Source organism: Equus caballus, chromosome 3, assembly GCF_041296265.1.
Source record: "Equus caballus isolate H_3958 breed thoroughbred chromosome 3, TB-T2T, whole genome shotgun sequence".
NCBI classification, from domain to species: Eukaryota; Metazoa; Chordata; class Mammalia; order Perissodactyla; family Equidae; genus Equus; species Equus caballus.
In genome coordinates, this window is record NC_091686.1 from 83204885 (window position 1) to 83220239 (window position 15355).

Here is a 15355-nt window from a genome sequence, read left to right on the forward strand (position 1 = left end):
TAGCAATTTTAAACTATTGATTTTCAGTTATGATTAATGAAAATTTAACTTTTTAGGTAATTTTTTATAACCTTTAAAATGTCAATTCCAAAAAATATTATCGTATGCCTCTAATATGACGGGTAGTGTTTTGGACACTGAGGACAGACAGTTTACAGGACAATGTTGCTGCCTTTTTAGAGTTGACATTCTTGAGATTGGGAGGCAGGTGAGAGAAGGGGGAGTCGTAGCCCTTACCCGAGTGAGATACCTTACGTGTGTGTTGAATAAACATCAGGGAACCACGAGTAGTTTCAGCAATCCTTTGGATTGTTAAATGTGCCAGCTTTTTAGAGTTTTGCTTCTTTGCGTAGGGACACATAAGGCTTTACCAGTGACTTGAGAGCCATGTGACAAAGGACGGTTAAATTGGCCTTTCAGCAAGGACAATGAGGCCTTTTTGTATGACCCAGGATCTCTTCTGCAGGAGTCACCCTGTCACTGTTTCTTCATTGTCCTTAGGTTAACCCCACAAAAATGCAGCTGACCTTTCTAGGACATCTTTCCAGACAAGCTGCGTGTAAGTGCATTGCAGGGACCAAGCGTCCTGGGTGGGAGGTTCTCTTGTAGTTATTTCATCTGGGGAAAGATTGTAAAACAAGACAGGGGAGTGTGTGTGTGTGCAGTGGAAACCGGAAAGATTGAGGCTGGAGGGAAAAAATTGTCCCATACTTTTTGATGTGGATTTTAATCAGAGTGCACAGCTCCTGTTCAGACAAGCCCCCTGTAGAGGGCAGTGGCTGAACAGGAAGCCCCAAGTCAAACCCGGCTGAGAGCATTTGTAAATGTTTAAATCCTTACAGGAATGAGTTATTTCAAAAGTGGAAAACCAGGCTAAAGTCTGTTAGAGAGATCATTGCCAATAAGTATCCATCAGTTTTTGTCTTGCTTCATTTAATTACCAGCGGTATGCGATCCACAAACCTCTGGCCTTGCCTACAGTAAATGACAATGCCATTTTTCCAATTGTTCAGGCCAAAAACATTGAACTTAGCCTTGATTCCTCTCTTCCTCTCACAGCCTAAGTACAATCTGTCAGCAAATTTTATTGGCTCTACTTTCAAAATATGAATCCAAAATTCAATCACCTTTGGAGTCGGTGCTTTACTGAAGGTCCTAGCCAGCTCAATAAATAAGAAAGAAATAAAAGGTCTAAGGACTTCAAAGTAAGAAACAAACTGTCATTATCTGAAGACAATATAAACTCCAATAGAATCCGTAGATAAGATATTAGAACTAATAGGAGAGTTTGGTAAGGTTGCTGGATACAAAAATCAATTTGTAAATATCGATCATTTCTATTTCCCAGCAACAAACAGAAAAGAAATGTTTTAAAGATACCATTTTCAATGGTTTAAAATATTATGTGTCCAGGAATAAATCTAATAAAAGATGCATAAATCTTCAAAGAAAATAAGATGTTATTGATATTAAAGAAGACATTTAAAGATATTTAAAAGGAGAGACATACTAAGCTCACAGATTGGAAGACTCCATATGTTTAAGATGACAATTCTCCCCAAACTGATTTATAGAATAAATGTATCCCAATGAAACTCCAACTTTTTGTGGCACTTAACAAGCTGATTTTCAAATTTATACAGAAGTTTGTTGTTAGTGCCATCAAGTTAATTCCCACTCCTAGCATCCCTGTGCACAGCAGAGTGGAACCCTGCTGGGTCTTTCTATGCTATTGGCTCACCTTCCAGCACTGTATCAGACAATGCTCCACTGCTATTCACAGGGTTTTCATGGCCAATTTTTTTGGAAGTGGGTGGCTAGGTCCTTCTCCCTAGTCTGTCTTAGTCTGGAAGCTCTCCTGAAACCTGTCCTCCATGGGTGATCCTGCTGGTATTTGAAATACTGGTGGCTTAGCTTTCAGCATCACAGCCACATGCAGCTGCCACAGTATGACAACCGACACATGGGTGGTGTGGTTCCCTGACCTTCTCTTCATCAAAAGACACTATTGAGTAAAATACAAGGCACAGAACAGGGAAAGGTATTGGCTACACGTATAACCAATAAAGGCTTAATATCCTGCAAATTAGTAATTAAAAAAGACAAGACACTGTCAAGAGCTTTTCAAATACTGAAGGATATGGAGTAACTACTCAGGTTTAAAACTGATTCGACTTGAACTAAAAAAATCCTGATTTATGGCCTGTCAAACATACATTGTACATTAGCTTTAACCATTAAAGTAAAGAATGCACTCTCTTAAGATAAGAATGCATACTGCCCCTCCTATGCCCTATTGGTAACGCCTGGATTAGTCCCTTTGGTGACATCAGGGTCCTGTTGACCTGCTAATTTGCAACTGAATACCTCTTTGAAACTTTGAAATGTATCTTGGGTGTGTTTAATGTACGTTCTTTGTTCTAAAAATATATAAGACTGTCCTGAAAACCACACTTCTTCAGAATACTTTCTAAGGCCTTCCAGGGTTATAATCCTCACTCTGACTCATAATGAACTCGCCTTATTTCTCTTATCTATAGAATGGTTGTCGGTTATTTTGCGTAGACACAACTGGATAGAAAAATGGGCAAAAGACTTGAACAGGCACTTCCCCAAAGAGATATTCAGATTACCAACAAACGTACAAAAAAGTGACCAATCACATTAATAATCAGGGAATTGCAAATTGAAACCATAATGGAATACAATCTTACATCAGAATGGCTACAACTGAAAAGACTAAAATACCAAGTGTTAAAGTTCTAGAGCAACTGGAACCATTGAACTCTGCTGAGGCAGGATAAATCATTCCAGTCGCTTTAGAAAACAGGTTGGCATTGTCTAGGCAAGTGGAAGACCCACGTTCTCTGACTTCCAGTTCCACTCCTGGGTGTATGTTAGAGAAATGCACATGCGTGTGTACAAGAACACATAGACAAGAGTATTCAAAGGACATTCATAGTAGTTCAAAATTGGAAACAACCCAAACGTTTGTTGACAAAAGTAAATGCAGTGAGCTGGTCAGACCATCCAATACTCTAGAATGATTAAGATGAACCCGCTACAGCTCCATATGACATGGGTGAAGCTCACAAACACAGTCCTGGGTGGGAAAAGTCAAGACACAAGAGTACACGCTGTATAATTCTACTTACATAAGGTTCAAAAGCAGGAAAGAGTAGCAAGAAAATGATTATTTTTAAAGGCAGGTCACTGACAAGGGAAAGAAGTTTGTGTTTGTAAGAGATTCTATATGAGAGACTTCTGGGGTCCTGGCCATGTTCTATTTATCGACCTGTGTCATGCTACATAGGCGTTTACTTTATAATCAATGTTATGCTGTACATTTATGTTTTATGCACTTTTATGTATGTTTATTGTATTTCACAATAAAAAATGTTAGAAAAGTATATTCATAATCCAGCTATTTCATAACACCTCATTCCTACCACCCTGGTCCAAGACTCTCTTATCTCTCTACTGTGTTATTGCCATAACCTCCTAACTAGTGTCCCTACTTCTATCCCTTGTCCCCCTTACAGTCTATTCCCAACACGGTAGCCAGAGTAATCCTGTTAAAAACTTAGGTAAATCATGTTACTCGTCTGCTCAAAACTCCCCACTGGGAGCCGCTTCACTCTGAGTGAAAGCCAGATCACTGCAGTGACCTACGAGGTGCCAGCTACACGTTCTGCAAACCAAGTAACACCCCTTCCCACTCCATCTCTCTGAGTCCCTCTCCTCTTTTTTGCTCATCTCCCTCTTTGCTGCATTGGCTGTATTAGTCTGCTGGGGCTGCCATAACAAAATACCGCAGACTGGCTGAACCAACAGAAATTCACTTTCTCACCATTCTGGAGGCTCAAAGTTCCAGATCAAGATCCAGGAGGATCGGTTTCTGATGAGATCTCTCTTCTTGGCTTATAGACAGCTGCCTTCTCGCTGTGTCCTCAAATAACTTTTCCTTTTTTGTGTACTGGGGAGAGAGGGCTCAAGCAATTGAGCTCTCCGATGTCTCTTTTTATAAGGACACTAATCTTATCAGATTCAGGGCCCCGCCTTTATGACTTTGTTGAAGCTTAATTACTCCCTTACTCCAAATACAGCCACACTGGAGGGTTACAGCTTCAACCTATGAATTTAGGCGGGGTGCGTACACTAGTCCATAACACTGGCCTAGTGATTACTCAGACACACCACCTCCCATGCCTTCTGTATGGACTGTTTCCTCCACGGGCCATGTTCTTCCTCTAGATAAGTGAATGGCTCCCTCCTTCATTGTTGTGAGGATTTTCCCAATCTTTCAATTTACAGTAGCAACCTCCTCCCACTTCCCACACTCCCTTTCTATTTCTCCATCACCCTGGCCACTACGTGCTATGCCATATGCATTCATTTTTTGTTTTATTGTCCCTATGAGAGTGTAAATACCATAAAGGCCAAGATTTTTGCCATTTTGCTTTCTAGTCTATCTGCAGCTCCTAGAACAGTGCCTCGTTACGTAGGAGGTGCCCAGTAAATATCTGTGGAATGATTGAATGAAAGTGTGAATTAGTGAACAAACTTACTGAGCGTCCACCATGTATAAGGTGTTATAGGATTAGCTATGGGGAGGGGTCCATGGGGCCAAGATCATAGGCTCCTAGGGTAGCATATCAGAGTGGAAAGCCCAGGGGCTTTGGAGGTTGACTCATTTTGGTTAGACTGGCTGCTCTACCACTTACAGTGAACTGCGTGACCCTATCTGGGTTTAGTTTCACCTCTAAAATAGAAGCCATCTCGCAGGGATGCTGTGCAGGTTGAGGGATGTTACGTACAGAAAGCTCTGTGCACAGATACATCCTTGATAAGCCCCCTGCTTTCTCCTCCTCTGTACCCTGCACCTGATATAATCTTCCTAAAGGAGATCCAATACAACTCATCTAAATGAGTGCACCTTACACATCACGTGTCATACAGGTGTTCAAAAATGCTGATTTCAGGTACATTTGAAAAAATAACCACAATGAAGTAGAGAATAAAGGCTAAATGGAGAGTATGGAGGGGTCGTTTCTAACTGGTGTGGTCAGGGAAGACTTCCTGAAGGAAGCTGGATCTTGAAGGATGGTGGGAGTCCCTAAAAGAGGGAGAGCTAAAAGGGAAAGAGAACCCTCTAGATTAAGGGAATGGCACCAACAAAGTCCTATTTTGATGGTGGTGCATCGAATCCCACTCTGAAAGAAGTTGCTTTGTTGAGCCTTTATAAGCAGATGGAGTGTTAACAGCAGCTGCGAGCATCTCTGATTTGACATCACTGCTTCTTGGTCTCCATGATTTGGGTTCCCCTGCTGAGCAGATACCTTGGTGTACAGCACATTGCGTCTGCTCTGTTTAGGCCGTGGGACAGGTGGACAGTGAGTGAATTTAAACAGGGGAGTAGCGTGGTTAGACCTTTCAGCTCATTTTGGCAGCAGAGTGGAGAATGGATGGGGACAGGGTGAGCAAGAGGAAAGACAGGAGAGCAGTTAGAAGCTTTTGGAAAGGTTTAGTTGTGGGCCTAATTGAAACCTGTGGCAGCAGAGAGTGACAAGTGAATGCTTTTGAGATGTATGCTTTGCTGCTTTTCCTTCCCAGCCTGAATTCATGCTCTATCGTTGCTTTTCTCTACTTTCCATTCCACACTCACCAGTTCTCATTCCCTCCTTTCTCTTGCAGTGGCCCTGCAAATCCTCAACCCTGTGTGAGTCCAGCCATCTACCTCCTAGCAGAGCCACTGTGCAAGAGTGGCTTACTACCGGGTTATGCCTGCTGAACTCAGCTGGACAACACAAGCCCCACGACAGTCCTCTAATTTGCTGCCCGTCAAATACTAAGCCCATCACTCTGCTTTAGGTCTTCGCAACTTTCTCCATCCAAATCACCTGGCACTTTGCCCAATCACCCTTCTCTTTCAGCAGGTGATCTGAATACCTGCTTCACAGAAAAGATCACTGGGGTGCCCTCAATGCACTTGTGGTCACGCTGATGGCTGCACCTGTCCTTACTTCTTTTCTGCTAGTCAAGCCTGAGCAGGTGACTTTAATCTGACTGTCCCAGCCCTGGCATAAAGCTCGGCACAGCTGTTGGGCCTGCTCCTCCTCAGCTAGGTCTTGTCAGCATTCTGCCTGAGTCTTCTGAAGGCCCACTTTAGCTTTATTTCCCTGTAACTGAGACTGGGGTCCATGGCTTCCCACCCTCTCCCCTTGGCCTCTTTGCTTTCAGCTGCTCTAGGTCAATGCCTTTCCTGACCTAAGTCCAGCTTTGCCATATGCCCACCATTCCTTCTTCCATGTCATGGGTTGAATTGTGTCCCATAAAAATTCATACGTTGGAGTCCTAACCCCCAATACCTCAGAATGTGACCTTATTTGGAGATAGTACTTATTCATTCAATAGATTATTCAAGTACCAGCACTTTTTGTTACCATATGCCCTATTCCCCATTCATCAAGAAGAATCTCCTTTCGCCCACCCTTCCACTCTCAACCCTGCCAATAGGACATGTCTCTGGTTTTTTAAAAAAATGAATAGATAATTTTTTTTAGAGCAGCTTTAGGTTTACAGAGAAATGATCAGAAAGTCTAGAGAGCTCTCATATACTCCTTTATCATCCTTTTAATGTCCCGTTTAATGGGATCTGAAGTGAGGTACCTTCTTTAATTTCTGATATTAGCAATTTGTGTTCTCTTTTTTTCTTAGCTTGGCTAGAGGCTTATTGGTTTTATTAATCTTTTCAAAGAACCAACTTTTGGCTTTGTTGATTTTCTCTATTAATTTCTTGTTTTCAATTTCTTATAATTTATTTTCTTCTCCCTACCTGGAGTTTAATTTGCTCTTCTTTGTCCAGTTTTCTTAGGTGAAAGCTTAGATGATTGATTTTAGGTCTTTCTTGTTTCCTAATATATGCATTCAAGCCTATAAATTTCCCTCTAAGCACTGCTTTTGCTGCGTCCCACAAATTTTAAGTTGTGTTTTCATTTTCATTTAGTTCAAAATATTTAAAAATTTCCCTTGAGATTTCTTCCTTGGCCCATGTGTTATTTATTTAGATGTGTGTTGTTTAATCTCCACATATTTTTGGATTTTTCCAGTAATCTTTCTGTTATTGATTTCTAGCTTAATTCCCTTGTGGAATTAAGGTGACAGGAGAGAAACGACTGCCAATTTCCTAGGAAGGACTTTCCTTCTCTGAAATTTAACTCCCTTAGACTTTGTTTCTACAGTCTTTCAGTGTCTTAAAATATGATTTTTGTTTTTGCTTCTATTTTTCTATTTGTTATGGAAGGAGTGACAGCCTGATGCTACCATCTACATCCCACATCAACAATAAGTAGTTTATAAAATTTCTCTATAGCCTTCTATGGTGAAAATGTATAAAGATGGATTCGAAAATAAAAAATCTACACACTGGCAAAGGCAGATGAAAAAAAGCCTTGTCTGTGGAAGGTTGGTATTTAGGTGGGGGGAAAATACCAACCTGTCTGCTTTCTAGTGTTTACTTCAGATCCAATGTCCGGGTCACTGCTTCTATCTTTATCTTTAGTTGTCTTTCTCAGCTGAGAAAATAGCATAAACATCAGTCTAAGCTTTTGATACTTCTGCCTGGTGCAAGCCAATGCCAAACCACTTAGAAGCGATTGTCAGAGAAAAAGAACTAGCACTAAAGATGAGTTCTTAGAAAGGTATAGAACTCATATAGCACCCATCTATTATGAGTGACAAAAATCAGGAATACAGAACACTAAGAAATTGAGATAATTGAATTAGTCTGAGAGAGATAAAATAAGTATGATCAAAAGCACAATAGAAGGAATCAAAACTCTAGAAAGAGTGCATTATTAGGAAAAGACCAGGCAAGTTTTAGAGAACCAAATAGAACTTTTAGCAAAGGAAAAATGTAGTTGAATAGCCAGTTAGAAATGGCTGAAAAGACACTTGGAAGCTAAATCTATGGTAGATACCCAGAAAGCAGCAAAAATTGATAAAAATGGAAAATGAGAGAAGATAAGACACAAAGAGGAGGAAGGGAGAGAGTCAGCATATAACCAATAGGATGCCAGAAGGAAAGAAAAGAAAATGCAGAACAAATAAAGTTTGAAAAGGTAGCGTTTGGGAATTTTTCCAATCTAATTAAAATTGTGAATCTTCATATTTAAGAAACATAATGAAACTTGAGCAGAATAAGTAAAAATAGACATCTAGACACAGAAGTAAAAATAAACAATGGAGACAAAACACACACACAAATCTTAAATGCAGCCAGAAAAGAAAGACAAATTACCTAGAAGAGTAATAATTAGACCAACAATGGCAATAATAGAATCCAGAAATCGATAGAATCATATTTCAAAATATTAAAGCAAATGTCAATTAGAATCTATACAAAAGCAACCATCATTCAAGAATAAGAAAATTTACAAAAATCAAAGAAATATAATTTATCATGCATGCGGTCTTATTGAAAAAGATTTTTGAGATTGTCCTTTAGGAAGAAAGAAATTGAACCCAGAAGGAAAGAGTGAGATGCAGTGAATAATGGTAAACACTGTAACTGGCAAATGTGAGTGTTTGCTTAGATTGCTAAGTAAGCACTGACTTCATAAAATAATAATAATGATAAACTTGTAAGGTATAAAAAATGAAAGTTGAAATAAAATACTAGATGATAGTCAAGATGAGATGAAGTGGTAAATTCTTTTAAGGTCTGTGTGTTTGGGAGAAGGATAAGAAGTATCCTGTTTGATGTAAGGCCTCAAGTTAATGTTAAAAATGTAAGGTGAGCCAGTACAATAGAAATGGGACCCAAACCAGTCTGTGGTGGGACAAGGAATAAAGAAAAATATACAAATGGCCAATAAGTACGTCAAAAGATCCTCAACATTGTTATCCATCAGGGAAATGCAAATCAAAACCTCAATGAGATACAACTTCACACCCAGTAGGACGACTATAATCAAACAGTAACAAGTGTTGTGGCGAAATCAGAACCCTCATACACTACTGGTGGGAATATAAAATGGTGCATCTACCTTGAAAAACAGCCTGGAAGTTCCTCAAAAAGTTAAACATTGAGGTACAATTTGACCTAGCAATTCCACTCCTAGATGTGTAACCACAAGAATTGAAAACACCTCCACACAAAAACTTGTACGTGAATGTTCATAGCATCATTATTCATATAGCCAATGGTGGAAACCATGCAAATGTCTATCACCTGACAAATGGATAAACAAAACGTGGTATACACAATGGAATGGTATATACAATGGTATATACAATGGAATAATATTAGGCCATAAGAAGGAATGAAGGACCAACATGTGCTACAACACGGATGAACCTTGAAAACAGTATGCTAAGTGAAATAATCCAGTCACAAAAGACCACATAACAATACACTGAGGTGTGAGGAAGGATAATTGATCACCCTCTCTCCCTCTCCTAGCCCCCAAATGGCAATCTTACTTAGAATTCCAGACCTCTCCTCTGGGAAAAGCAAGATCCCAGGATCTGCTGAGCCTGCCATCTCAGTTTCCTTTCACAAATTCATCAAGCAATAAGTCATTCTTTCTTGCATGGGGAGGAGTGAGGGATGGGACTGGAGAGGGATGCCAGATATGTTCCCCCATACTTTTTCTTCCTTTATCTTGGTAACTCCTTCAATGAATACCTGGTACATTCATTTATTCACTCCTTCACCAAATGTTTATTGAGCACCTACCATGGGCAAAGTGAGTAGTGAGGAATGCAAAGACTAGGCCGTAGCCTCAAGGAGCTAGCGTTTTGGTTCGGGGACGACAACACTAAACTTCTAAACAGTTAAACAACAATCAGCCCCTTTCAGTGTTGGATATTCCAAGGCTCAGTCCTGAAACTCTTCTTGATTCCATTTCCTCCACTCACTTCTTTGGTGATCTCATGTCTTGGGGACTGAAACAATGCCAAGGACTCCAGCCTCAACCTTTCCCTTGAATCTGTTCTAGTGTATCTAATTTTAAAAAGTGAATATTTAAAAGCCATCTTAAATTCATCTCTAAAAGCAATCTCTGATCTTCCCTCCCTCCCTCTCCCCTAAACCAGATCTACTCATGTTTCAGTTTTCCCAGGAACTGGTGTCTCCCTTGCTCAAAACACTTGAAGTCTTATCTTGTCTTCTCATATACCACATTTAATCCACCTGAAAATCCTGCTAGTGTTACCTTCAATATATGCTTAGAATTTTATACCATTTCGTTATCTCCACCTCTATCATCCTGGTCCAAGTCATCGTCATTTCTTGCCTGGACTATTATAATAATCTTCTAACTGCCGCTTCTGCCTTGGTCCCTAAGGTCTATTTCAAACACAGTGGCTTGACTGGTTCTTTCTAAAGGTTAGGTCAGATCACACCACGTCTCTGCTAAACCCTCTAAAGGCTTTTCCTCCTATTTAGAGGAACATCCGAAGTCTGAACATGGTCCTCCTACCTGATCTGGCCCCTGCTCCCTCTCTCCTCCTAGTCTTGCCCATGTTCACTCCACTCTCCACACTGGCCTCCAAGTTGCTCCTTAACCCACTAAGCATGCTCCTACGTTATGGCCTTTGTCCTTTGACCAGCAGCTCTCCCCGAGCTATCTGCATGACCTCCCCCATCACTTCTTTCAGGTTCCCACTGAAAATTAAGAGAGATCACCCTTTATAAAATAGTACCCCTCCCCTTTGCATTTCCCCCCTAATATTCTCCACATCACTCTTTACAATCGGACCTACCATGTATTTCACCATTTATGTGTTTATTGTTTGTCTCTTCCATGAGAATCTATGCTCCCTGCTGTTTTCCTAGTGACTGTGTCAGGCTAAGTGTCTGGCTTACAGGTACTCAATGAATATTGTTGAATGAATGATTGAATCATTCCATATTTATTCAAGACCTCAGTAGAAGAAATGTTATAAGGCAGTGCATAGTTCATTGCCAAATTAATGATATATAAATTAATATTGTTGCCTATGATTTCTATTATTATTACCATTCCAATAATTATATGCAACAGCCATCTATACATTATTGTATATAACAAGCAGGATTGATGTCCTATTATTTTATTTAGGTTAATAACAAAACCTGACATGAGTAATGGATAAAACATGAGGAAATGGGACAATCGAAAGGAAGAGAGTGGGAGTTAAACTTTCCTTCCTATATGACTTACATCATTTGAAAAAATTCTTTCATTAATGTGCTTCCTATTCTACTCAGTATATTCAATTCATATAACACAGAAATTACTTTCCTAAGTTAAATCTACATTTTCCAGTTGGCATACAAAAAAGTGATCTTTTGTGAGAGAAACATTTGGGCCATAGGCACAGTACTCTGGATATTGATTAGGCTCAATTAATGTCTTAGTAAAAATTTTTACAAAAACGAGAGAAGATATTTTAACAACTTCTCCTCCTTGGAATTACTTGGAATAATTAAATATTATCTTATTTTACCTGGAACCTCCTCTTCCTATGCAATGGATTATATTCTCATGACCAAAGTTAGTACATATTTGAATTTTCTCATAACAATGTGCTTAATTACAAAGGGATTTTGACATAAAAGTATGACTAATTTTAGCTATGGCTCCTACTTAAGCGTTTTCCTGAATTTCTTTACATTGTTACCAGACAATGTAAAGAAGGGAACATTTCCTGAGATATAGAATCTAATCAACAGAAACCGATCTGTTCATTCAACACATATTTATTCAAAGCCCTCTATGTGCTAAACATATTGTGAGAAACTGGACGTTCAAAGAATGAATAAGACCCTCCCTCTAGGAACTGGGTTACAAAACTGAAATTCCTTCTTTCACCTTCTTCCTTATCCTAAAGGAATTAGTTTCCTTTAAATTGTTTTCACTGACTCAGTGATTGGAATGCACACTATTGGCTCCAAACTCCAGGCTTTTTTCATGGTCCAAGGATGTTATTTGTGGGAATAGTTTCAAAAGCACAGGTTTTCTGTGTTTTTATGGAGTGACTTACTTGCACGAGTGTTAAAGAATACCCTAGAATTCTGTTATAAATATCCCTGAGGACATATTTCCTTATATATTTACAATAATATGTTTTGCTCTTTGCTAGTGAAGCAGCGGGCTGTTTTATTTTTGCTCTAAGAGATGGAAGGGTCTGTGGGAGAATGCAGTGTGGGGCGGGGTACTGGGCAGTTTCAAGACCACTGGGGAGCCAGGCTTCGGGGCAACCAGCTAGATAACCATGAACAAGCCACGTTACTGCTGTGGGTCTCAGTTTACCCTATTTTAAAACAAAGGGCTTGGATTACATGAGCAAATCTCAAACTTCATATACATACCAGTCACCTGGGGATTTTGCTAGAATGCAGTTTGCTTCTTTTAAAAAATTTTTAATTCTTTTTTTTAATTTTTAAATTGTATTATTTAAAAATTTTTTCCTTCTTCTCCCTAAAGCCCCCCAGTACATAGTTGTATGTTCTAGTTGTGGGTCCTTCTAGTTGTGGCACGTGGGATGCTGCCTCAGCATGGCCTGATGAATGGTGCTATGTCCGCTCGGAAGATCCGAACCGGTGAAACCCTGGGCCGCCTAAGTGGAGCGCGTGAACTTAACTGCTTGGCTACGGGCCGGCCCCAGAATGCAGATTCTTGTTCAGTAGGTTGGAGATGGGGCCTGGGATTCTGCATTGCTAACAAGCTCTCGGGTAACTAATACTTGGGAATGCTGCTGGTCTAAGCGGCAAGGGGGAGATCAGCATTGTCCAAATAAAAGATAACGTGAGCTACACATGCAATTTTAAATTTCTAGAAGCCATATTAAAAGGTAAAAATATGAAGGTAAAATTAATTGTAATAACATATTTAATTTAACCTCATATAATCAAAGCTATTTTAACATGTCATCAATAGAAAAATTATGAATGAGATATTTTACATTCTTTTTTCCATATTAAGTCTTCGATATCTGGTGTGTGTTTTACACTTACAGTACATCTCGATTTGGACTAGCCACATTTCAAGTGCTCCACAACCACATGTGAGCTAACGTTTAAGACCATACAGGGCTAGACCATCTCTGCTGCCCGTTTCAGCGCTGATAACGTTTTCCCGCGGTTCACATCTTCCTTACGTTGCGAATAGACTCTAGCCTCCAGGTGGCGCTAATGGTCTTTGTTTCATCGGTGAAAACTTGTTTTTGCTCCGGCGAGAGCGCTGCCAAAGGCCACTTAACGTTATTTATATATTTACTCATTTAGTCCCTTCTCTTCATTCATTCATTTCATAATTTATGTTTACAGGATATACTAATGGTAAGTATATTATATTTTGTAACTTTGTCCAATTACTAAAGCTCAATAAAATTATTCTAATTATGCCGAAGGAAATTATGGAAGGAATACTTAAAAGTTATTGCTATCCATTCTTAGAGAGAGGAGCAATATAAGATTGATCTCTGATTATATAATAATTTCAGACAGAGGATTTAATAGAGCAAAAGTGGAAACAGGAAAAATGCTGACTAGTATCTGTCAGATTTAAATATTAACTTTGTGACGCAGTTGTATGAAGAGGAGGAAAATATTTCTCCTTTAATGTTATGTAATACAGGATGACTGGTGCTTTGTTTTGGTGATTTATATGTTGAATTTTCTGAAAGGGAAATGATGAATATAAAAATTAACTTCAATTTCAACTCTGTAGTTTTGTCTATACTCAAGGCATACTATTCCTGAGAGATTACATTTTCTGGAAGAATAATTTTAATACTCAGGTTTAGTTTTAAGAGGGTATGTCCAGTGTCCAAGTTTTTAAAAAAATTTATATATTTTTTTTGTCTGAGCGTGCACTAAAACACGTCAGGTATCATGAACGAGTGGTTTATATGTATTAGCTCATCCTCACAGTAAGCCAGTGAAGTAGATACTTTTGTTATCCTCACATTTCAGGTGAGGAAATGGACATCCCAGAGATTAGATAATTTGTCCTGGGCCCGTGACCGTTAGGAGGTAGAACGTGAATTCACGTCCAGTCTGCTGGACCGTAAAGTTCATCCTCTTAACTATTCCACTACACTGAGGAAGCTCTCTTCAACTGTCGTAAGCGGAATTTGCTGATTGGTCAACAAAGTAGTCAACAAAAACTACAGCCCACAGGTGAAGCCCGTGGCGCAGCGGGTAAGTTTGCACCTTCCGCTTCGGCGACCCCGGGTTTGCCTGTTGGGATCCCGGGTATGGAAATGGCGCGGCTTGGCAGGCCATGCTGTGGTTGGCGTCCCACATATAAAGTAGAGGAACATGGGCACGGATGTTAGGTCAGGGCCAGTCTTCCTCAGCAAAAAGAGGAGGATTGGCGGCAGATGTTAGCTCGGGGCTAATCTTCCTCAAAAAAAAAAAAAAAAAAAAAACCCAAAAAACTATAGTCTGCAATATCCGCGACAAGGGGTTGTCTTTTTATAATGATAAGCTATAACGTGTTTAAGATAAGGTCACGGAGCCAAAAACAGAGGTACCTTTGGTCTTAGTTCTCATTTGACCAGTGACTCCCTAAGCCAGGTCATCTAAACTATTTTCTACGTCTACAAGACAGAGTGAACGGGAAATCTATTTCACGCATGTATAGGTTGAATTCATGACATGATGTCATGACGACTCATGTCACAAGTATAAATTCCTCCCACATAACTTTTGTAAAGGTATACTCATATTGTATCACACATGGATTTCCCAGCAGTTTTTACGGGCTTCCTTTTTGATGCACGCGATAGAAAATGGTGTGTGTGTGCGCGCACGCGCGTGTGACAGAACTGAGTTCAAATCCTCTTTGTCATCCCCTGGCTCTATCTTGGGCAGCTCAGTGAAGCTCTCCTGGAACATCCGTTTCCTCAATTGAAAATCAGGGTTGATATACTTTTTTTCCCCCTGCGGCAGTGTCATGAGAATTAAATGAGGTGATTTATGCGAAGTCTCTGGCATATAGTTAATAGTCAACATGTTCATTTTGTAGAACAAAAAGAAATCTCAGTGAGCTACGTCCGTACCTGCTTACTTACTTACTTTTGAGAGGAACTTGATATCCAATGACCAATGGAGCAGGAAAGTGAGGCTACTCCTCACACAAAGAAAGTCTACTCCCCCCAAATCTTCAAATTCTCGATTTTTTGATGAAATTGGGCCAAGTTCATCTAATTTATGCAGCACACTGCTTTAGTTCTTTACTTCGCTTTGGCAGTGAAAGCCAGTCTCTGAAGTAATCTTGTTGAAGGGCTTATGAAGACATTATGGTATTTGGCTCCCTCTCTTATCCAAGTCGCCTGGATGAGAAATTTGTCTTTCCTTCCC

The 15355-nt window shown here is 39.7% G+C and overlaps 2 long non-coding RNA genes across 4 annotated transcripts in view; both read left to right on the forward strand.

The window, feature by feature from the left end:
- LOC106782997 (uncharacterized) overlaps positions 1-15355 on the forward strand; it is a 112615-nt gene that overhangs the window by 1691 nt on the left and 95569 nt on the right. The window contains exons 1-2 of one of the 3 annotated variants that reach the window (XR_011437573.1): positions 13147-13327; positions 13964-14191. The exons of the other annotated variants lie outside the window; for them this stretch is intronic. This is a non-coding gene — a long non-coding RNA (uncharacterized lncRNA). Of the gene's footprint in view, positions 1-13146; positions 13328-13963; positions 14192-15355 lie in introns of those variants that run through there. 3 annotated transcript variants of the gene reach the window in all.
- On the forward strand, positions 431-7033 carry LOC138923654 (uncharacterized). The gene is made up of 2 exons (XR_011437577.1): positions 431-559; positions 5695-7033. It is a non-coding gene; the product is annotated as an uncharacterized lncRNA (long non-coding RNA).